The 25,699-nt window shown below is 35.1% G+C and overlaps 1 protein-coding gene across 3 annotated transcripts in view; it reads right to left on the bottom strand.

Moving 5' to 3' along the window:
* LOC122570688 overlaps positions 1-25,699 on the bottom strand; it is an 86,997-nt gene that overhangs the window by 40,134 nt on the left and 21,164 nt on the right. The window contains exon 5 of one of the 3 annotated variants that reach the window (XR_006317886.1): positions 4,544-5,872. The exons of the other annotated variants lie outside the window; for them this stretch is intronic. The gene's annotated coding sequence lies outside the window, so the exon portion shown is untranslated. Of the gene's footprint in view, positions 1-4,543; positions 5,873-25,699 lie in introns of those variants that run through there. 3 annotated transcript variants of the gene reach the window in all.

Below are 25,699 nucleotides of genomic sequence, written 5' to 3'. Positions count from 1 at the left end.
GTTAACGAGCTGTTGAAAAATGTTGAGTTCTTTAAAAGCTTCAATAATTTCAACGTGCCTAATGTATATAATTATAAACCATACAATGATATTACGAGGATGAATCGGCATTAAAAAAATAAATCGAAGCGACTATAAACGATGGTAAATGTTAAAATTGTTCAACATCTCCATACTCTTCAATATATTATAAATATCCTAGTACTCACTACAAGAAACTTACATACCGGAGTAATTCTGTGTCAGTACAATTTTGTCTATTAATACTTTTCACGTCGATGTTCTCGCAGTTTGTGATACTTAAACAACTTTCAAACTAAGGAGGACAAGAAACTCCGGTATAAAATCGACAGAACCTACGACAGTAACATGTATCGAGTATTCTATATTTACAGTGACAAGTATATATTAAACGAGGACAGGAATTGCAATAATTACGTTATTACGGTAATTGCGATAATGTAAATTATCGAAACGTTTAAGTAAATTTTATGAAAATTTATACTTTTCCATCCATGTGATTATCACCATAAATGAGCCATAGGATGTACGCTAGATAAAAAGTGGCATGTGTAATAATGCAGCAGGCGTCCAGCGTAAAATTCATTTTCCGGTTCGTTCTTTCTTTTCTTTTTCCCCTAGATGAAACGCTTTCGTAACAACGTTAATTAATAAAATCTTATGGTTGCGTACCTATGAGGTAGTAGGGTGCGTATAAATCATGGTCCCGGCATAGGTGCACCATATGGTCAATGTTCAAAAGGACTGGCTCCTGCGTAACACTCGTAGACACCACAAGGGGTGTCCATGACTACCACGTGTCTTGAAAACCAAGGATACCATAGCTATTCTCTTCCTCTGCTTTATAATTTCATCGCAATTTATTTAATAGTCGATTGACCATCTTCCATTATTCTAATTAAATATGTAATTTTGCCAGGGTATTTTTGACACCGTTATATCCGTAGTTGTTCAACTTGCGTTTATAAATATTGTAACCAATATATAAATAGAAAAATGTTCGGGTGAAAAAACTGCTTAATCATCGAAAGTAATTTATTATTAGTCTGTTGATGTTCATGCAAATTCATATCTTTATGAAAATAGAAGCCAAGTAGAAATTCCCTTGGCTCGCGAAATATTACAGAGAATATTATACTTTGATTATTTCGTATAACTTATGATACGTATTTTCTGCTTCTCTTCGTAGGTCTTTAAATTTTCCATAAATACACAAACATTTGGATGCTAGCAACAGTCTAGAAAATCGGATCAGTAATAAACGGTTAATCAAAAATTCATTGATCCGTTGTCCCAAAAAGTATAACACTAATTGCAAACAGTATCATCCAGCCGTTTCCTGCCATACGGAACGAGACTAGTCGCGATGTTCCCATTCACATCTCGATAAATAATAAAGTGATTGCAATAATCTTGGTCGTAGCTAATAACAGACCTGTTCGTTCGTTGATTTCTATTCGAGGCGGAGGGAAAGTGCCGATTCGTTTCTGCGGTAAAAACGGTAGATAGAATAAAAGACAGATTGGAATAGCAGTCGAAACGATGATGAATTATCGAGGATATTCGAGTTGGACACGGACGATACTTTTTTCCTCTAACTAAGTTATAGATTTACTCAAGGGAGACAAACCAGAAACGCGATTATCCGCGGTGACATTTCGTGCATTGCGACGACATATTTTCGGAGCTGATCGGAACCAGTGATATTCCGGTATACAAATAATTGATTTATCAGATGTGTCACAGAACATTTCTTTTTTTTTTTTTTTTTTAATTCTTCATTGAATCGAACTTATAATTATAGGGAAAATAGTGGAACGTACGAGAGACCTATATCTTTTTTGGTAATTACATTTTTGGAATTTAAGAATGGAAATTAGAATTTCCACGCTCTTGGATATTTTTGAGCTTGTGATAATCCCTAATATGTGTGTTTAGAAGAATTAAACATGTGTCTACGATATAAAAAAAAAAGTAATTCATCCTCATTTCAAATTAAAAAGAAAACTTGTTAAGCTTCGTACTTGGCGTTATAATCTAAAGTGGTCGCATTTAAAAATAAGTATAGTTTGCCATCCCATCAGTGAAATCTTCTTGAATTAAAAATATAATTTTACGTAATCAAACTGTCTCTCGTAAATTCCACCGAAAATTAGGAACTAAATAATTAACACAGCTATTTCGATGCATAATATAGTTGTAATAAGAGATTTTCCTGCTACGAGCTCCAGCTTGAAATAACACAGAAAGTTCGATAAATCTTGGATTCAACGTTGGAAAGCTTGATTCGATGCTCGATCGATGACTGTAAACAAACATCCGATGGGGATTTTTTGTTACAATAACTTTCCCGACATCCCTTCGAAACGACTGGAATCATTACATCGGTGAAGTTTTACTCGACATATTGTTTCAGTTGGCGGAATTTTAAACAAGTTATAGATTGCGTGAGACTACTGGGTACACGTTGCACGATGCGTCCCTTCATTTTATGCCGATTTAAACTCGAATAGAACGAACGTATTTTAGCAAACATAATTTCAGGGGTAAATGCATCCTCCTCCAAAGGACAAATTTTCTTACCATTCCCGCTCGAATTTCTAACTTATCGCATTGCAGACACATACATATGTATATGTATCTTATACACAGATTCATGAAAATACTCAAACACTCGTGGATACCTTTTACGATCATATTACGTATATTGCGTAAAACATTTTGTGATTTCAAGAGCATTGTTACGAGACCTAATTATCATGATTATAGCGACAAAGTTTGGGACAAATTTAAAAACGTATGTAAAAATGAAAAGATATTTAGTAGAATTACATATAATATATTTTATACAGACCACAAAAGTATTTAAACAGTCAATTACCCATTGTATTAATAAATTTCAATGTTACCCATTGCATTAATAAATTTCAATGTTCGTTTATAATTATATATATTTACAGTAAATAGCTTGTAATTTTTATATATATATATATTTTATAAAATAATCGTGTCTCATTCAGTGAAATTTCAAGAAATTTCATATAAACCGTGCAATATGCGCATAGAATTTTCCTATGCTAACTAAATCCAAGTAATTTCGCGAGCCACAGTATAAATCTCTAAAACCATCATTGACCCCTACTAGAAATGTACGACGAATAAAAAAGAACAATCTGCCGGACAACAAATTTTCTTACAATTGTCGGACAATTTTCTAATCTACCACGTGGAAGATATACGTGCATAAATCTATGAAACTACTATCTATGATCTCTAATAAGACAAACTCGAATGCTTGAAGAAGGGTAAAAGATTCTGACGGTTGAACCGGTTTCGTATAATACGCGTGCTGACTGTCAATCGATATAATTGAGAATACGTGTAGTTAGGTACACGTAGTACGCAAAATGCATAGAGTAAATTGATGATAATAGCAAATGACTGGCTAGTCATAAACTACGAACTGTCTGAAATTTTTATCTGTTGTATCAAACGTGCTTCACCCCTTGAGAAGTGACAGTTTTATTAGATTGCTGCATATAGAACGTCGTCTTTTTCTTTTTAAGTTTGTACCTAGATTGATAGTACTGCAAGCTAGAGAAACATTGGAAAGTTTGAGTTTACTTTTAGCGGAAATTCTATATCTTCTACAACAAATTTCTAGTATTTTTGTACCATAACATATACGTGACATTTCAAGTTTCTAACCTTGGCTTTAAATTTTATTCGATATTCCATTGTTAGAAATCATTTTGTGAATTTTATTAGTTTTGTTAATTTCATTAGATTCCTTGAATTTATTCCTTTTGTCATCTCAGTAAATTTTGTAAAATTTCTCAATTATTGCTCTATGCATTAATGTCTTCAAGCGCATTAATTATTCCTTTTTCATCCGCATTTCGATTTCATTTCTGATAATGAAATCAAATGAACAAATAATGTGTTACGAAAGATTTTTTATTACACTGTAAAGAATTCCGCGATTCTCCAACACGATATAAATAACGTCGATATAAAGCGTTCAACGAAATTACACAGCCAGTGTGATAGACATGTTGCAACGTAGATCGATTGGCAAGCTGCAGGGTAATTTTAATGAAAGACGATACTTTCCGACCGCGTAGTTAAATTCACGCTCGTATGCTAATATATCTATGTATAGGGCATACGCACTTTACCCTCTTCCTTCGTGCCTTCCATCACAGATGACGGCGGTGTACTTACGTGAATTTTGTAATCGAATTCCAATTACCGTAATAGCAATTCTAATACCGAAAGTTCATACGTGAAATGAATTACTTACAACTTACCACTGGTTTTTGGTATTTTCTTTTTTTTTTTGCTGTACTTAAAGTACACATGTGTCTCGTAATATACAACAATTTCAAGAAATCCTACATTATCATTTAATTTCGCTTATCTATTTTATCTACAACATTTAAAGATGAATTTTCTCTACCTAAAGATTGATTTCCTTCATCTATAACATTTTAACATATAACAATGTTCAGGTTGACTCAATAGAAAAACGCGTGGATATATTTGTAATAGAAAAATATTTTGAAATAAGTATAAGTACAGGTATAGTGTATGCTAATCCAGATCCTCACTGTTTCAGTGTTACAATACAGTAGAAGAATGATTGGGAGCACGTTCATATAGTTATAGCAAAGGACATTACCAAAAGGTTAACCTTGATGCGTTAGCTCTACCTGAAGGCTACAAGAAACAGCAATAGAAATCTACTTATAGCTCTTTTGCTTCTAGACATTATAACCCAAAACAAAATTTCTATTCAAGGGCACAATAATATGCACGTCTCCTTATTTTGAATTTTTTTTTCACTAAATTCTATTCTCTTCGTAACAGCGGTCTGCAGATCACGGATATACAAAAGAAAAGGTGTAGAGTATTTCTTCAACTAATTACTTCAACAAACAATAAAGATTCTACTAATTGACTGGAACATTCCTTATATTTACCTAAAGTTGTTTTTTACGTTTATTTATTTACTTTCTTATACTTTTCTGACTTTTCAGAAGTTTCCAAAAAATCTCGCTAAGAGTTGTACAATCCCTAGATAAATCAAGTGTCTGAAACTTTCTTGGATGAAATTCTCCCGCATTGTAGTACCTAACAAATTCGATAATAAAATAAACGAAACTTCACAAGTAAATTTTACAAATTACAAATATATCTGATTATCCAACATTATATAAAGTTGTAAAACTATGAAAGAGGTAAAATCTACAATTTCCAACTTGTCAATTCCCTGCAATTATTAATTAGGAACTCACTGTGCAAGATATTCCAGTATTTAATAAAATCAAGAAATTTACAAGAAATGCGTCTGTCTTTTAAGCGTTTCATGTCGCAATACACAACGACCATCGCGGATTATGATAGAACTATCTGCAAAAACCATTCTACGGCATGGAAACGCTTAATATCACTGTAAGTGAGTGCATTTGGCATATACCCCTGTCCTCACCTGCCTTTCGCGACGCAACCAGCCGGAATCTGTTTGTGCCCCGCCCGTAAACCCCCATAAGGTATAACACGGCAGTCCTATGAGTCTAGTTTTCCCCCTTTTATGAAGCGAAGCCAGGTGATGACTCACCCCATAACTCCACCGAAACAGAACCCCCGTTTACTCCTTCTACGTACTCACAACGCTTTCTAGGAGCGTGCGACGATGTTATCCCTTTTCTCCCCCTGTTCTACATACTTCTGTCTCTTTTCATCTGCCGATTCTTCGAACGTGCTTTTCGAACGTAGGCCCGTGTCAATCGTGTCCAGATACCGACTCGTGCGTGAAAGCCTGGGGTGCATTGTGCGGCCATTTACCCACCTACAGGCGAAACAGTCGATTTATAACGCGTGTCACAGCCCACGGAATCGTTGCACATCCGAAATAAATTCTATTCCATACGATGATGCGGATGTACGTAAGGATTTTTATCAACGAGCATTATTTCCGTTGCTAAGCTAACGCGTGCAGGAAGCAGGTAGTTGTTTAGGGTGGAATCAGGGAATGTGAGTAGCTCGGAAATTCTGCAAATGCGAAATCTTCAGCTACAAAGCAGATCCAGTTTTTTATATTCTGATGCGAAGTTACGGTTTAGGGAAATTGATACAGCCGTATTCAACGTTGAGAGTATCGAACCAAAAGTAAGATCCATAATCTTTAGAGTTGATTTGTACTTTTTACAACAGCAAATTACAATACTAAAACATAAGATTCATTTTCCAAGACGAACTAGCTTAACATAGACAGATATAAATTCCACTTAAATTATTTTACCTATTCATTTCTATATTATCGTATACTAAGACAAACGGATATCTTATAAAACTTGTATACCTATTAACACTGTGACGATGCTATTTTTATATCTGGCTACCAAATAAAAGACAATTTCGTATGTTAACGATAAGGAGTGAAATATAAATACGTATAATTATTCAAATAATTACGATCAATACTATGACATTTGCTTCCATTACTAACATTTAACCTTCTGACGCCGATTAATCACTATGTAAGATGTTGAGATCGAATCAATCTCACCCTCGGTAACATAGTCAACCGGAAAACAACGTAGAAAGCGTTTGAAATACACAGTCGGGTAGCAATGAAAGAATTCTCCTTAGAAGTGCCAGGTTCCCCTTTGAACCTGATTCACCTTGTAGTTTTATTCAGGACAAAGAAGCAGAAATAATAGGGCAGGATTGCGTTACGAGCTTCTTGGGGCTGGACTCGAAGACAGTGAGACCTGTTTCTTGGTTGTCGCGTGCCCTGTAACACCTTGTACTTACCAGCGTCTATTTACACGAGAAGCCCTCGATCCTAGACTCGCCCTAAGGCGAAAAGGGTCTTGTAATCTTTCTTCCATTCAAGGGGACACGTCGTTCAGCCCCTTGAAAACCGCCGGTGGAGAGGAATTTTTTCCCCGGTCGGACCCCTACCCGGAAGACACGAGTTTCCCTACGAATTGCAGGGCTGCCAGCGATCATTTACCTGACACCGATCTGAAGAAAGATCGACGCGAGGAAACGAATCGCGTTAACCAAGAAGAAAGGCTGAATCATTGCAAGAATTATCAGTGGACCGGAGATATTTACGCAAATGCAAATTGTTGCGATCACAACCGAAAAAGTTAATATCATAGTGAGCACTATACTTTGGTTATTTTATTTATTTTTACATATATTTTATATATTTTACATATTTTCATGTATATATGCATTTTCAAATATCCCATAGTTGCATAAAACTGCGCTAATTATTAGATAAGGTGTAATATTTTCTCAAATACAGCTGTAATCTTATGTACAATAGTTACTTCGAAATAGTGTATATCGAATCATAGTAATTTCCATGTGATTGCATTTTCCTAATGAATAACTATATACTTACGGTTTAATTATCCCAAATTTATGACAATTATTAGCCGTAGAATTCAACAAATTGTAGAGTAAAATCATGATAGACCTTTTCTTTACAGATTTCTTTGTAAATAATTTATAATAATATAAATAATATAATAAATAATGTAATAAAGTTAGTTCAAAATGTCTTAATTTGCTTTTCTATCTCCTGTACTTTCTTCATATCTTCTATTTTATACCTAGTAACGCTATTAAACAATTGTTACTAAACTGAAATATGCTTAGAACATATATCCCTCGAATAGATTCAGCCAAGCTAATGATATTGATCGCTTTACCCCAAAATTGACAAGAGGAATGCGTTTCTTCTTGCACCATTAACTCGATTCTCGTCCCCATAGAAAGCCAGATTCTTCGTGTAAATGTGTAAATACACTCGATCTTACATATACATACATTGATACGTACAAACACGTACTGCTACGTATCGTAAAGATGAATGAAACGACGAAAATCGAATGGAAAGAGGAGAAGCTGAAAGCTTTGAAGTTACCTCGCAAGCTATTTCAATGTCCACTAACGTATACACATTGGTGTACTATTGGTACGTGTATTTACGTGGGTCGAGTCATGAATGAAGAAGACGTAATATGACCTATGACAAGAAACCATAGATATGCTTCCCTCTTCCCGCCTCCCGAATAACCAAAACGTGACGGTGAATGAAACCGTAACAATTGCCGACGACACTGGCAGAATTTCTAGTACGACATGAATGAAGAGATTTAATGCAATTGGAAGATGGATGAAAGCGAAAGTTTAGCGCCAACTAGGAATATCTTTATATTTTCTATTTTCAGTTGTTCTTAGGTAAAATAATAAAAGATATCAACGTTGAAAAATTAGAAACTAAGGATTTTTTCAGTGGCAAACGATGTAAATTCTACGCACAAAAAAGAGATGAAAAATGTTATAAGTGTTGAGGTGGATATTATTAAACGTGTTGGTTGGTTTATTAAAGAGACGAGTGAGGAATTCGTAATTGTTAGTTATATTAAAATCACTTTAAGTACAAGTACAGAGATGATGTATACCGGTCGTAATCGTCGTTCGCTCAATGCTATTGTTCAAATGTACGCTCGCTATTCGACTCTATTCGACTATATAACTGTGCTACAAAGCACGTTCGTCTATTTGTATCGATAAATGTTATTACAAAAAGTTCAAATGTAACTCTGGTTGACAAATAACGGCGATAATATTTTGTCCGAAGTTCGTTTACCTTTGAACCCAGCAAACCAAAACGACGTTGGTATTCTTTCAAGGCACAATAATCTGAGTCTCTCCCGATACAAATCTTCCGTTGACTCATGTGTCGCTACAGTGTTATATCGCAATATATCATAATCTATTTTGCGATTTAATTTAATTATTGCAATAGACATTGGTCACTATAGTAAGCAGCAAAATTAATAAAAATATGTATTTTGCTTCAACTGAAAATTTCCATATCTAACGCTTACGACTTTTGTCATTACGATTTACGTTTGTCATTCGAAATCTTCCGCTTTTCCTCTTTCGATCTCTTGTACTTGCAGACTGCGTAACTCGAAAAATCCACCAGTTTCAAAAATCAAATTCATCGAAAAAGATTGGAATAAAACAAAGAAGGTTAATAGAGGCATGAATAGACTTGGACGTAGTGAGCGGATTGCTTATTTGCTCAACTAAAACATTCCTGATTCATAATATCGATCGCATCGAACCGCCTGCGGCGGTAGACTCCAACTTTCACATCTGTTCGACGCGTGCTAACGCATCCTCGTGAATGGATTTGTCCAGGTGCTCAAATGGACCGACAGATTCTAGCTTTCGATTCATTGCACCCTTTCCGCCGAGTTTTCAGCTCTCTCGAGCGACCATGACGGATTTGCAAATGCAAAATACTTTTATTGGAATGGAAATAAAATTTAGATACAAAGAAACGTAAAGAATTTTGAAAAAGTATTGTTACTATCGGCGATAGTATATGTATAATTGAAATGTTAAAAAGGTAGAATAGAATACCAAGCAGAATTTTGATAAAATTTATACAAATATTATCTCTGTATAAAATGAAAGAGCATTTACAGCAAGGATAATAATTCTCTCGAGCGACCATGACGGATTTGCAAATGCAAAATACTTTTATTGGAATGGAAATAAAATTTAGATACAAAGAAACGTAAAGAATCTTGAAAAAGTATTGTTACTATCGGCGATAGTATATAATTGAAATGTATAATTGAAATGTTAAAAAGGTAGAATAGAATACCAAGCAGAATTTTGATAAAATTTATACAAATATTATCTCTGTATAAAATGAAAGAGCATTTACAGCAAGGATAATAATTCTACATAAAAATCTACTGCAAAATCATAAAAATTACATTGGACGAATATCTTAAAAAGATAAAATTAATAAACATATCTATAAAATGTTATTTTAAATATTATATTCGTTTCTATCTATGGATTTTTATATAATTTACCATTATGTATATATATACATAATACAGTGTATTTTACCTTAATATACCGAACACGTTACTTTATTACACATAAATATAATATTTTTTAATTATATCGAACCGCTTCATCTTCTTTAATTTCACCTATATACTTTCGTACGGACTCAAATAACTTCTTCCAGAATGAGCCACTTCCTAACGCAACCCTTCAAAAAAAAAAACTATTTAAAGAACAGACATAATCTAACATAAAAAGCAACGTCTTCGGTTCATCGTCCCGGAAACCATCTTCCTATACAGCGATGTATCACCAGCAGAGTCGTCATAATTCGGGATGAAAGAGCAAAAAAGAGGAATTAATGGGCCAAAGGCAAAGCAGCAAAAAGCTCAGCCAGCCTTCGGGAAGATAATACTCGGTAAACGAAATTTCAGCAAGTATTTGCTTTCTCTGCAGATACCGTGGCGGGGATTGGAGGACCTCTCCACCCCTTGGAACCAGCAAAAGAGGGGTGACGAAGGGATCTAGACAGAAGCAAAGGGAGAGGAAGAGGGAGAGGTAGACGGACCGTGCAGCTGCCTGAACTCAATGTCACAGCTTTCCGACTTACAATACGAGCCGCCACAATGCATGATTTTCGCCATTGTTTGCATCCTACCCTGCACGCGGCTAGCACGAACGGATGCATTCCTGCAGCCCCAAGTGGCGTGTGCCGCCACTCCAGAAGAGCTCGACACGAGCCAATTCCTTCCTCTCTCAATTCTCCTGTCCACGTTCTTCTAGAAGCGTGCCAACCCTATTCATCGATTCGTATACATTCACGCGAAATCTGTCAAGTTTGGCGAATTTATCGATATTGGTATGGGCTATGGTAACGTAGGATATTACAGATTCGAAGAAAATTACATGGAATTATACAGAATTTCTGGTAATTGTATACAACGGCTCACGAAAGTATTTGGACATTTAGCATAGAAAATTTTTCTGCCATATCGTATATGTTATATAAAAGATCTTGGAATTTCATTAATAGCGCAGTGAGGCACGATTGTCATGCTTATATTAGACAAATTTGAAAGGAATCTAAAAACGTATAACAATTCTGTAATATGTAGAATCTTTGGTAATTACGTGTACAAAATAAATTTTACATAGGATCATCTTCTATATCAGTATTTTTTAATTTTATTTGGAGTTGCACATACAATTCAATGAACAAATTACCTCTTTTTATTCAAATTTTCTTTTACGGTAGATAAATAATTTACGCCACCTTTCCCACGATAAAGAAAAACATTTTTAATAAAATACGACCTACTTTTATCACGTAACATATTACATAGCCATTTTAGAGAATAGATAAATACTAGAAAGCTTCAACTAAGAATAACTTCAACACATCCCGCGCAGAACTGCAAAGAGTTACAGAGCACGAATACGTTTCCAACTGCTTAGCGAGAACTACCAATTCTTTTAATTACACTTGAGAACGCAATCGTAAATCGTCGCAATAAACTTCTGTGCTCTTTAATTAGCAGGCGTGTGTTTGGTTTAAAGGGAGTACACGGTATCTGCTATTTCGTCACATCGAGTAGCCCATATGGCTTAGTATGTTTACAAACGCGTGTGGCATTACGATGCTTAGCTATTAATTAATTGGATACGTATTTAGTATGCAGATAAATGTATCTCAGGGTGGTCATCAGTGCTGTTTGCGTTCCATATGCGACACGCACGGGACTCTCTCTCTCTCTCTCTCTCTCTCTCTCTCTCTCTCTCTCTCTTTATCTCTCTCGAGTGTTTCCAATTGCGATGATCGCGGCATCGCTATGGATGACAGAAACACGGAACAGGTGGTTAATTTAGCGAACGAGCAACACCGTCGAGTTTTCATACTCGTAAGATATTGCAAAGATATAACGGAATAGTAAGAAAAAAGATTAATTTTCGTTTATTTTATACGAAAGTTTTAATTGGATCCTTAGAATATAATGATTCAATAATAGATATTATGTTCCCATATGAGTATGTGACACTTTAATAGCGCGACCTGTGTTCCACGACATATCTCTGGCAGTTTTCAAGCGTATAATTGGTTGTAATTCACCATTGAAAGACTCTACCCTCGTTCAAGGAGACGACTTTTCTCGACCTCCCCTTGAAAGGCACAGGTCACCTACTGGTGGTGCTCCTAAGAATACTCTATTCACAACCCTCGATTCTTCAGCTGCTTCCGCATTCTACCACAAACACCATGCGCATTAAAATCGTTCCGAATAAGAAGCTAATTAAGTACCTGCATCTAGAGTCTTATAAGTAGAGAATAGAACTATATGTAAATATATCGTATATACGACGAACAATCTTTTTGTTTTATTTCATATTCATTAATGTTCCTTAGTTGCAACCTTGAGAAACGAGTCAACTGAAAGAGGTAGAGATATATATAATTTTTTAAAAATAGATTTGAAATTTTTCGTGGTAAAAATTCGTCTTGAAAATCTACCAGACGTAAGTAAACATTATAGTTCGTAACGTTTGAAAAAAAAGAAAGACAACGTTGAACTCAGTGGCTGAAATGTATTTAGTTCACGAATAATCTTTCCTCCACAAATATTTGCCCTGGCGAGGGGCTCACTATGATTGAATGCGTTATCAGACGCAAATGTTTGATACCTACTTACAATGATACATCAATTACAGCATATTGATGTAATTAACCGAGATTACTTAACTCTTGGTGAAACGATCATTCCATAGACACCCTTCGTAAAAACTTGATTTCTTCATCATACATGATTTACTTCGAAATTTCGGCCGATTTTTATTATTTTATCCCACATAATTCATACAAGAGAAGATTGACAGTAAAAATAATCAATATTATATTTTCCATTTAACTATTAATTTACGTATAGAGTACATGCCTAACAGAAGTAATTATTTCAACATCGATCAAACGACAATCTTGATAATTACAGAATAATTCGAGACAAGATCGTCGAATAAAATAATGAAACTTACAAGAGAGATGAAAGAAAGAAGAAAGAAGAAGAAAAGAAGAATATCTTTGAAAAATAAAGTGCGTATTTACATCCCATAAAGATTACATTCTCCTCTTATCTAGGAAAAAACGTCGAAGATAAATCCGCTGTTCAGATCTTAACAGAACAAACATACACCTTGCATACACCGTATATACATTGTGTTCCCGATACGAGGACTCAGAACGTACCCTTAATCGCCTTTGTGTTTATTTTCTCTTGAGCTAAGGTGAACGTCTTTGTGTCTCTCCAGGAGGCGGCACGCGACCAAAGATATATCTCGATGAATGGACCCCCCCGTCGCAGGCGCACCTCAAGCTGCTCTACAACCACGATTCCAATACAACCTGCTTCCTTCTGACGTTTCTACGATGACGTCACAGTTCTTACGAACACACGCGTCTTCGGAGCTGCCTTGCTCAAGGTGCGCGTGACGTCTTTACGAGCCCCATAGGCGTAAGCTTGACGATGACTCCTGAAGATATGTTCGTGGTTTTTAAATTAAATAAGTTTACTTTTGTACAAGGTAATTCTTTATTTTGTGTAATAGCATTTTTTGATATGTCAGGTGGCTGTGTCTAAGAAGGGAAAGAAAAATGAATTATACAAGTCGTTAGATTAATTAGCGGTAAGCACTTCTTCGGTTAGGATATCTTGAATTTTTCGATCATTAGTATTTTGAATTTATTTTTTAGAGCTTTTGAATTTATTCTTTAGAGCTTCTCTAAAGATTCTTTAATTTAGAAATTTATCGTTACATTTCGTATGTTTGCTGGAAGAGTGCTACAAGTGGGAGAAGTAAATGTTTCAGCTAATATTCAGTGAATCTTGAAAGTCGCTGATAAAATATTGTTTATGAGACGATTATGGCACTACCGTTCGAATAAGTACAATTCATAGCTAATTTTTATAAGTACATTAGAATAACTGCTGCTATTTAAATTCACGAATATTAAGCCTAATCTAAAGACAATCAGTAGAAGATCCTAACCAAAGAATAATTGCTTCAGTTGAACTTAAAAGTGTCTTGCATCAATTTACTCATTCAACGAAATGGAAAATCTAAATCGGCGTAAGTTCCTAACTAGAAAACGATCCAATTTACAAAATAAACGTAAGAACGCTCTACTATTAATCCTACGCTATCAAATAGGCTTTACGAAAATTAACAAACACAGAGGACAAGGCAAAAAATAAAAATTACATACAAATACATAAAATTAATGATCATATACAAACGCGTAGAAATATTAATTACACACAAACGCATAGAAATAACAATTAAATACAAATACACAAGCATACCTATATATCAAATATTTTCACCAGTATTTGTAGCCAAAATTCCAAAAGCAGAATCTAGGAGAGAGAAGTGTCTAAGCCAATGCGTTCACCCCTGTCCCTTCCGTAATCGCGGTGCGGAGCACGCCACGAAGCCACGATGGTCTTTCCTCCGGGTTTTTTGTGCCGGTGCATTGTCGGAATCAAGTTGCAGCTGCTTGCAGAAGAACCCCCATACGCGCCCCCATAAGAGAGCCACGTCATACCACCTGGCCCTATCTGCATGTGTGTACACGAGGGGGTCGTGCACCCCCTTGGAACTTTAGGTACACCGGGTTCAGACTCGTCTCTCTCCCTGTATTCGTATTCTGTATGTGTAAGTACACACACGTGACCATTATTCACTATACACTGGAAACGTTCCTTCCCTCTCTCTCTCTCTATCTTCCAGGCTGCTCGTGCAATGGCACGTGTGCATTTTCACACACCAGAGCACCCGGTATACACACGTGAACGTAACTAGCACGCGTGCGCGGTTTGGGTCGCATCGTACCGTGAATCGTTCCGACCGGATTTGTTTTGGCACACCTAGGCGTGAAAGGGACCAGATTTCTTCGCTCGAGGGAAATCCATGGTATATGGGTCCTTCTATGGGTATTATACGCGTGATGGTAATGACGGAAAAATTCGCTGTCGGAGGAGGATGAAGGGCGAGAAAGAATTTATGGGGTGGATTCTGCGTGGAGATGTTGATTATTTGATGATTATTGAGTCAGTTAGTAGGTTGATATAATTAGGACTTGTAATGTACTCCACCTTTGTAGCACAAAACTAGTCTAGTCTTCGGTCTTTCGTTCTTTTCTCTTTTGAATAATTCGAGAATTTGTTTGTATATAGGTATCTGTAATCGATTTACGTCTTTTAAGATAGATATATTTTGTCACTTTATATGCAGTGTGTAAAAAAGGTAATCGTTGTATATATTATTAAAGTGTATTAAATTTCGTATCGTTTAGCGGTACTTGCATACGATTACAAGAATTCGATACTATGACAGTGAAACGTAAAATCTGAGGAAAGAAACGCTCCATTGAAAAATAAAGCTATGTACAAATACTTTTTGTAATCGATATATATAAACATCCACAGTATGTTAATTACAATTGACGATAGAACAAGAATTTAATGGATGATCGAATTCGAAATTCGGGTAAACGACATTTTACAAGTATCCACCTGGTATATACGTTGAAATAGATTATTCTTTGTACGAGTACTGCACTGCATTGTAACTTATGTCTGAATGATTATTCAGACTATTCGTCAAATCCGAGGCTTTATGATTTATATAACCACTTCGATATACATATATATAAAAGAATTCACATTCCATCATATATTTATCAATTACTATTTGATATATTAATTTGATATATTCATGGATGTAACATCTAAGAAAACAGCTGCATGTAACGTGAGAAAGTATTGCAACTACATTTCGATTAGCCGGTCGATTCGTTGAATTGTTCCATGGTAGGGGAGTACGCGTGGCTCGCCACGTGCTACCTGATCTTATCTATGAAAATACATGAAAATAAGCTATGCATAGCTCACCATATCGGCACGAGGTAGAAACCATAAGTGCGTAATAACCAATAGGGTTTATACATGCTGGTAGAAAAAAAGGAACGATATCTATTGATGAGACACGCGCCTGTCAAGTACATCTACTAGGTGTGTTCGCAGGATGTACCTGGTATCACTGGTTAACCCTCCGCTAGGGTTAGAACAGAATTATCTAAAAATATCCCCATAACATTATAACATGGCGAAGTACCAAAGAGTTTTAATGGTTTTCTCTCTTATTGCCTTCATTCTTTTTTCTCATTTCAGAGTAATAGATTGAATATGATTTTGATGAAAGTTCTTGAGAATTCGATAGTTCACGGTTATCACAATTGTTCAACAGCGATGTTCGAGTAAGAAGCCTTTGCTCCTAATTAAAAATAGAATAGTGTGTATTATTTCCTTACTAAATTGGTTTAATACTAATTCTCTGTAAATGCATAAAAATTCACAATTTAATAATCGACCAGGATAAAGAAGAAATTTGATGCGCTATAGTGGAACATCGTTATCTTCTGTTATAAATAACCAGAAATTTATCTGAAATATCGAATAGTACTATTTGATATCTTAAAACTTTATTCTATTATCTCTTACTCGAAGATATAAAATCACCCCTTTCGATTATATTCCGCCGTTGTTCCAACAACAGAGAAGTTAAAAACGCGCAGGTGGAAATAAACTTATCAATTATGGCACGGAGTATCACGGATCTGTTTCCCATTGCTATATAGACTCGCACCACGTTCTATCTTATCATGTTGTCACACGAAACCCTCTATGCGAAGCATAGGATTCGGTAAACGATCGTGTTTGATGTCGCGATAATTGTATTTGATCGACGTTGATCAGAAAGAACGAAAGTTGCTTGATTACGCGTAACTTTCGGTCTAAACGACCACAAAACTCGATTTTATTTCACGGTGTACACCGCGCGTAGAATTCTGACGCAAGATAGAACCATTTATTTAACGGTGCAACTCGATTAATCGTAATTCTGAAGCTTTTCAACATCGAGACAGTTTGTTAATCATTTTGGAAGCCGTGAGATGCAACATTTTGGAATTTACATAAATCCTCACTTTTAGATACGCTTATTTGTTAGTTACATTTCAAACCTACACTGTCACAAATTTTCTGTTACCAGAGGTCATACTTTAAAATAATAATTTGCCTTCTATAAAAAATAACTAAAAAAGTATTAATTAAACATCACAACTGTTAGAATTTTTTAAACAAACCAATCCTTTCCAAATATTATAAAACTCAAACTACAATTAGTAGTATAATAATTAATCCGTTATATCCTATAACACTCTACTACAGTGGTTTAATGAATCAAAGAAAAGGCAAATGTCAAAATTCCAATTCTAATTACATCTATTGGGTTGGTTAACTAAGTGATTGCGGATTTTGCCAATACCATTTAATAACAAAATCCGCAATCACTTAGTTGCCAACTCAGTAGATACTGATCGATACAAAAGGATCTTCGATATCAAAGATCTTTAATCGCAATTGAGTTAAGTATTTTCCCATACGAAATGTAATTCAATGAAAAATAAATTGTTTTTTTAATCTTAAAACGCACCGAACTTAGAATCCACCCAAAAATAAAAATGAAAAGTAACAAATAAAGACTTTCAAGTAGAAGTACATCGATCTAGGTAGCAATCTGTTCCAACCGGTTTAACACGGGATTATTGTTACGCATCTGTGCATGAGCTCTTGCCTCTTCACGTATCGAGCACGGACGATGAATAACAAAAGCACGACATATTTAACGCGTACATGTGCATCTTCGTTGCTGGCGGATACGTGGCCTAACGGCGCCAATCGAGTGGAGCGTGCCTATTCGTAGCGGGTGCACGCTCAACCGTAATGGATGTGCGGTTCTGTACACGAAACTCAGAACGCGATCTAGTGCGCTTGAGATTGCAGCATGGGGACTCGACTGGGGTGCGATGAAAGAGGAGCGGAAATTGAAATGCGGAGTCAAAAGTCGGCAAATACCGGCCCTACAGTTTATTACGTTTTTATAGGGATTATTTAAGACCAGTGATTATGGAGGATGTCCAATAGAAGTTTAGAACAACAATATAACAGTAGAATTTTCATAGAATGTAGAACGGAATAATAAAATTATTCGTATAATACGAAACTCTATCCAAAATTCTTAATTGTAGATATAAACGTACCGTGATTATGTATGTCTCTATTATGCGTCTATTTATTACTATTATTATTCCAACACGTGAAATCCTAATTATTGTTGTTTTATTAGTTACGAGTCTTATTTATCATGCTTGTGAAGTGTTCTACCGAGTGATCGATTTATACGTACTATTTATCTATCTTTCGAAATACATACACTCGCGTAAACAAAAACTTGTCAAATTTCGATCGTATTTCCAATGAATTTAGAATATTTCTTCTTTTCTATTCTTACTGTATGTCACATGTAGGTTCTTGTTTTATTGATAAACGAATAATTATATCATTCTATATGAAACGATTTAACGATAATACGACGCATAAATCATTTTATCAAATACACAGGTATAACTAAACATTTCTTCGCTATAATTCTAAGCAATATTTCCTCCTCATACATATGTTTACATTCTTAAAAATTAATCGCTGACGCAGGTTATAATTAAATGACGCGTAATAACTTCTGACAAAAAAATAAATTACATATATACGTATTTTTTAATGGACAGAAAAATTTTAGATTCTTTTCCCTCCGGTTAGCAAAATCACACGGGTGCGAGTATAATGTGCCGCGAGTGATGGGAGGTCACTAGAAGCTCCCTGTATAGCAGGGAGTATACCCACTTACACATCTGTCCACCAGCATCCCTCGGTAAATACGGTTGCAGAACGTACGGAATACGAACAACGGGAACATTAGAAGTCCCATCATTGACCACATGCCGAGCGTGTCTGGCCACTGGTACCAGTAATGAGCGGGAAAGAGAAGACTACGATATTGTCTGAGATCTTAGTCGGAGATTACATGTCCACAGAAGACAAAGTTGATTAAAACTCACTTGAATTTCATTCCAATATTTTTTAGCCTGTCGCGGAAGCGAAAGTTTCCTCTATGAAGAAAATTCGACCTTGAAAGAGTTTAGTTTCTTCGAAGAAAAAAGAAAGAATATAATGACTGACTATTTAAACTCGAAAGAAATTCCTGCAGTCAAGCGTTCTCTTGTTACGTTTTGACTTGTAATAATTTAACGATTCGTGAAACAAAAGTTTTTCTCACAATCCAAAAGATTTTTCTCCTGGAGGGCGAAATTATTATAATAGAAAAGCATACTATTTAACCATTTAATCATTTAGATAGGATCGAAATTGTTGCAATGATACATTCTATTAATACATTTTGATTTATAGTAACTTAATAATTCATAAAACGCACGGTACCAAAAGGTTCAATCCTAAAACAATTAAACTGCTTGAGTGAAAAAACATACTGTTTAACCATTTAAACAGAATTGGAATTGTTACAGTAACGTATTCTGGAAGACAGAAAAGACGGATCTTTGGTAGTAGCCCGCTACCCATCGCGCTGATGTATTAATAATCCGCGATTAAAAGTTCATTTCGTTGGGAATTTTAATTGCAATTAGATCGGCGTACCCGGCACTTACCTAGTTCGAAATTAAACCGAACGATCTTATATTGGAATATAACATAGTATATAGCAGGAGAACGCCACTGATACGAGCTTTTGCGCGAAAACGGTTGATAACGGTTCTTTAACGAAGCACTTGAAGAGTTTTATTGAAAGACGTTGTCGTCCATGGTAGCTTGCAATTTTTGGGGAAGGAACGGGAGACAATGATGAGAGGAGAAGCAGAAGAGACGAGATGCGACGAGACGAAACGAGACGAGGCGAGAAGAGAGGCTAATTTTTAATACTTCGCCTCTCGAAATAACTTGATGTTAATAACCGGTCATTTCACGACACGATTGCCTCTTTGCCTCGTCGTGAGACAATTATGAGCCTACCCAACATTTTTCACAGTCTTGTCCTCGCAGCTCGAACGTTTGTTAGCGTAGTACTTACTTGATACGAATATATATAATTAATTTTTCCTCTTTTACGGTTCTTTCGTGTGAATAACGATCACAACTACCGTCTAACCATTCGCGTGATTGCAACTTTCTATTTATTCGACATCGACGCAACAACGCGTTTACAACATTGACATACAAGCTTTTGTTATTGACAAATAATAAAAATATAATTGGTAGAAATATCACGATTAGGAAAAATACATTTTTCAGGAAATCTGTGTGGAATCAGAAATTATTTATTATTCGATTTACCAATTAAATACTTTGTTTTCTGTTACAACTTACGTAATACCTATTGCAATATCTATCGTCAATACAATATTGTCAATATTTATTGATAAATCACATTTTCGATGGGAACCTTGAAATAGTTAATATTTTATTATTTATTATTTCAGAGTTAATATTTTATTAATTTCCCGTAATGATTTTTTAGATGTTCCGCTCTTAAATTTTTCTCTCAAGAATTTGTTACAAATTTCCCGATTTAGAAAAGAAAAATTAGTTTCGCAAACACTAGGAGAATAATTCGTTGTTAAGAAATTAAGAAAAAATTTGTATGTAATAAATTTTTAAAATATTCTGCGCAAATGAAATATAGAACTTAATATGGATACGTAGAAAATGCATGAAAGTGTAAGTCTGCAGTTACAATTACGTATAAAGGACGGAATGTGTTGTTCAGCGTTAAAATTCAAGACACATTTATATCCTTATTTATGTCACATTGTAAACTTATATTGCCAATATTGTCAAAGGTGGAAATGAATCGCCGCTGTTTCTTCACGTAAAAATTGCCTTTGCACAAAATATTTTATATATTACCATCTCTTTTAGGACGAATGTAATAAATATAATATTTCCACTAAAATATACTACATCTACAGAATACTTAACATTTTTAATATCTTTTAGATTATGTTTCGTACAAAGTGTTCCAGTCTTTCTCTATAAAAATAAGAAAAAATAGGGACACCCTATACATCATTGGACATCGTAGACACCATGGACACATTAGAATATTATAAAATGTACGTAGAGTATTCAATGTACTATATATATATAGAATATTATATTCACATACCTCTTCTCAAATACTAAATAATCACTCGAAGAAAATTAATCTTTATTCGAATTAATCGTGTCTTTCTCTCACTTTGGTTATTTCAAGTTATTCTCATAACTGTTATTTAACTGCCTCTGAATATTAAACGAATTGCCTCTAGAATATTTTACGATAAAACATATTTAATGATACACTTAAGGGGCAGGATCCTAAAATAAATTCCTTGCGCGAGCAGAACCACTCGACACATGTACGCCGTGTACAAACAAATATCCTGCATATTTCGGATAGACTAATCTCAACTTTCGATATTTAAATAAAATTTGTAAGGGCGGTTATACGTTCTTGAAAAATGATGCTGGTAGTCGAACGGTAATAAAAGAATCCGTTGAAATTTGATGAGATGGAATAAAAGCCAAAGAAATAATCTTACAATTGAACCGGGACGTTCTCGAGATATTTCACGTGACAGACCATATAAATCAGACCCGTATATCTATGTATCTTCGAACCGAGAATATGGGCACTCGAATATCTCCAAAAAAACCTCGAGTCACCTCGAAAGTATCTCTAAGTTTTCACCCGTATGCGTTTAGGAGCATTTTAAGCGTCAACCAAGAACGAGAACCCTTTCTAACAAAGCCAGCTCGTATGTTAGCTGAATGCATTGTCCGAAAGGAATAAAATTAGGATGGAGTTATGTGGATACCTGCTGCGACCGATATTCTGCGGGTTATTTCGAATTACTCTGGAATATCGGCGGTATTTATTATCCAAGGCAATAAGAAAACGCGTCTTCAAACTTCTGCCGATCGTATCTTTGATAAGGAACAAGTTTAAAGCTACTTACATGCAGAAGGTAACTTTCTATGATGTACTTGGAAATTTTATTCCTCGTATGTCTACATTTTCTACGTTATATCTTGTATGATTGCTATAGTTGCGTTCTTAGTTCCTGTATTTCCGTGATATGAAGTATGTTAGCTGAGAACAGTTAAATACGAAAAAATGTTCCAGATAAAAATTGTATGATATCGACGGGGTTATTATAAGCTAGCCTGTTTGATCTTCCGACGACTTTGAAATGTCCTGTGAAAGTGGTATTAAAGCATTCAAATGGAAACCTACATTCTTTATCACATACTCCTGTAACTGGCGTTGGGACGTTTTCAAAGCACTGCAAACTTGCATCTTTCGCATCAGTTAAACCAGTCACGCTACAGATATATTCTATTGATAAATGTACGAAGGACATCTCGCGAATATCAATGGTTTTGAAATATATTATCAAGTATGTTATACTATTGAGTTACAATTTTTAACGTCTTTTAACTCTGTGTCTTAATTTTTTCGTGATAATTTTCAAATTGACATAATTTCTATTTTTTCGGCTTTAACACGTTGACTGCCACGACACCCGTATTCGGGTGTCAGCAAAGTTTCTGGTCAGGCCACGAAACTCATATTCGGGTGTCGCTTATTTGACTACTTGCGAAGGATCGTCGTAGGTATTTGAAAAGATATTCCATAATAATAAAACTGTTGAATTGTTATAAAAGTAATACGAAAATGTTTTGTTATAAAAGTAATACGAAAATGGTTTGTTATAAAAGTAATACGAAAATGGTTTATTAAAAAAATTATTTAGCATGTAAAACTTTAAAGCATTCTATACACAGCTGAGGTTGGTCGGGTCAATTTGGTCAATAAGTTGTTTTCTTCAAATTCTTTTGTGCCTTTGTTCGGTCCATTCGACGTGTTTTATTTGCATAACATAGTTTGCATGCGCGTCTAATGCTTCTTCCGGAATCATAAGCCTCGTAAAAGCTTTCTTTTTCACTGCTATCTGACTTACTAAGAAATAAGTTTTCAATTTTTCTTTTCGACATTGTAACGAATTAGGGCAGAGATTTTAAGTTATACCGTTCGTTGCTCGGCCAAGATTCAAACTGATTTTGTAGAAAGTGGAGAAATGAGAAACAAATGCGAAGGAATAGAAACAAAAGAAACGAGAGGTAAGACCACCAGATGAGCGACTTGCATTATGAAAATGCACCGAGCAGAGAACGCGTGGCCTGACGGAGATTTTTTTGAAAACAGGCGTGGCAGTCAACGTGTTAAAGCGATTGCAAACTTGTTATTATTGCCAGGTTTTCAAAATGATGGTCCTCTTTATAAGACGATGTTGACTAGTGCGAGTAGTATTAAGAGATCAAAAAATAAACTTCAGTATACCTCGCGATCGTTTTTTTTTTTTTTTTGGATGTATGGCAAAATGTCCAGAAAATTAAAAAAAAGGAAACTACTATATGATGGAGATTCTCACGGCGTTCGACCTCCAGCAGGGTAGCAACGGATGAGCAAAAGTATAAAGCCAGTAACGGGCGTTACGGAGAAAGGGAGCAAAGAGAAGAGTAAATATAATATTTATCCAGATCCTAATTATGAGCCACGAGGTATTAAATGAAGCCCTTGCTGCCCCCGGTAGTAATGGCACTTGTACGGTGTCCTATAGTGGATTACTTTACCATAGTACCTATATGCCGATATCCAGAGCAGCTGTCCGGAAGAGCGACCCCGACACTTCCTTCCTGGATACCTCCTGCCTATCTACTTTATACGGTGTCCCTGTCCTACGCTCTCGAACCCGCACGAATGCTGCGGACGATAATCGTCATCGATACTCTTCTCTCGCTTACTTTTGTTTTTTTTTTCTCTCCTCTGTATACTTATATTTTTCTCTTTTTTATACTGCTCAAAAAAAGAAGGAAGAGTGAGCAGAAAGATTCAACGACGAATAGAATGTCAGTCATTCGTTGTTGAAACTGTTTTAGCTTCGAAAACGTTACAAACCTGTTCGAAAATGTTCCATTACAAAATTGCGCTTTACAAAGTCGTCGATAGACTGTGGATATTTATGCAAATTCACACTTTTCTGAACACAAACTGAAAAAATAGGATCTAGTCGGAAACTTGTTTCAGTTAGCAAATGTTAAAACGGGTAACGTTACACCTACTTTGAATATCTTATATATTTTTGTATACTAGTTTCATAAATGCATAAAAATCCATAGTTTGGTCATCGATCTTTTAGAATGTGCGACTCTTTCGTACTTAAGCTACATAACTGATTATTCTCTCGTCAGAAATACTGTCTTACTAATTGTAAGAATGAGATCAGTTTCAATGTGTACTCGCGAATCCAAGCCACTTTCGATATAAAACTTTCAGTTCATGGAATTGGATAGATCTCTTGTAAGTAGACAGTGGATTTTTATGTAAATTCATATTTTTTATGAACGTAATTAAAAAAAATGAAACTTAGGTGGAAAATCGATTTACTTAATGCATTCTTATGTATAATTTACATAAATGCATAAGAATCTACAGTCTACACATAAAAAAATGATACTTTATTTTTGGTATTTGCAAAGTAAAATCCATTGAGCCATAGATCCTAATAGAGAGAAAAAAATGTGGTAATTTCATCTAGAGAAATTTTCTGTAAAAGATCGTGAAATAGAGGGAATGGAATTCTTAAGCAGAGTTTCGTATTTCCACGGATGAAGTTCTGATTCAACGTAACAAAGATCGTACAGAGCAAGAGAATATTTAACTTAATATTACAATACGTTCATTCGAAATAATGAATAATAATTCGCTAATTATATAATCCATAATAGAGAATATTATCTGACATTGTTAAACTTTATTGACTAATTTGAAGATGCTTTTAAATTATCATCCAATATTTCTGTGTATTCGTCAATTGCCTCAAGACAAAATTCGTGAAAATAATAAGAATATTAATCAATCTATCAAACAAAATCCTTCGAGGAACAGTTAAAACGAATAATTCGTGTCATAGAAAAATAAGTTCCCATAACTACAGAGTAAAAACCATAAACTCGTCCGTTTGTCCCACCTGTACCAGGAAGGTACACCCTCCTTTTAAACCGTGCATTGTATACCATCATCCCCTTTTTTTGTCACGTACCGTGGGAAGAACGCACATTTGCTCATCGATTGTTTTTTCAGACTACCACATACATCTATTAATCTATCCAAATGAAAATACTTATCATTATTTTCATAAAATGTTTTTCAAGACCGATGATCAGCAAGGTCGAGATAAAAAGCTGAATTCAATTTAACACTAGAACAACCGATAGTTAACACTAAGCTATTTCTGCCAAAATCAGTGAAAATGACTGGTCTTTAAAAAATACGTAATAATAGAATATTTTTATATTTATTGATTTATTACTTTCTTACAGAAGGAATTCCATGTTATGTAGTACATTTTTGATATTATTAATCCATCTGGGACCATGATCCCTAAACAACGGTTGACACATTTATAAAATTGTAGAACCAGACATTTTGACTGGTGTGGTATTTCTACTATTAGCATCTAGCGATCTAGCGATCTAGCGATCGGTCCGGAATTTTCCTGATAACCAATATCGTCATTGTTGAGGATTTTGGATCTTTGAAGCCGAAATAATGTTATGGGAACACAAAATTTACACCTTTGAATAATTATATATTTACTTAATGGATGATCTCTATTATATTTATCGATACATAACTGCACGCGTCTCAGCACTTTCTTCTATACCCGATATTAACCGACTGTCCTTCCAGATGCTTCTAAGGACTGAACTGTTTA

The sequence above is a fragment of the Bombus pyrosoma genome, linkage group LG9, assembly GCF_014825855.1.
Source record: "Bombus pyrosoma isolate SC7728 linkage group LG9, ASM1482585v1, whole genome shotgun sequence".
NCBI classification, from domain to species: Eukaryota; Metazoa; Arthropoda; class Insecta; order Hymenoptera; family Apidae; genus Bombus; species Bombus pyrosoma.
This window is presented reverse-complemented; position numbering and strand designations above follow the sequence as displayed.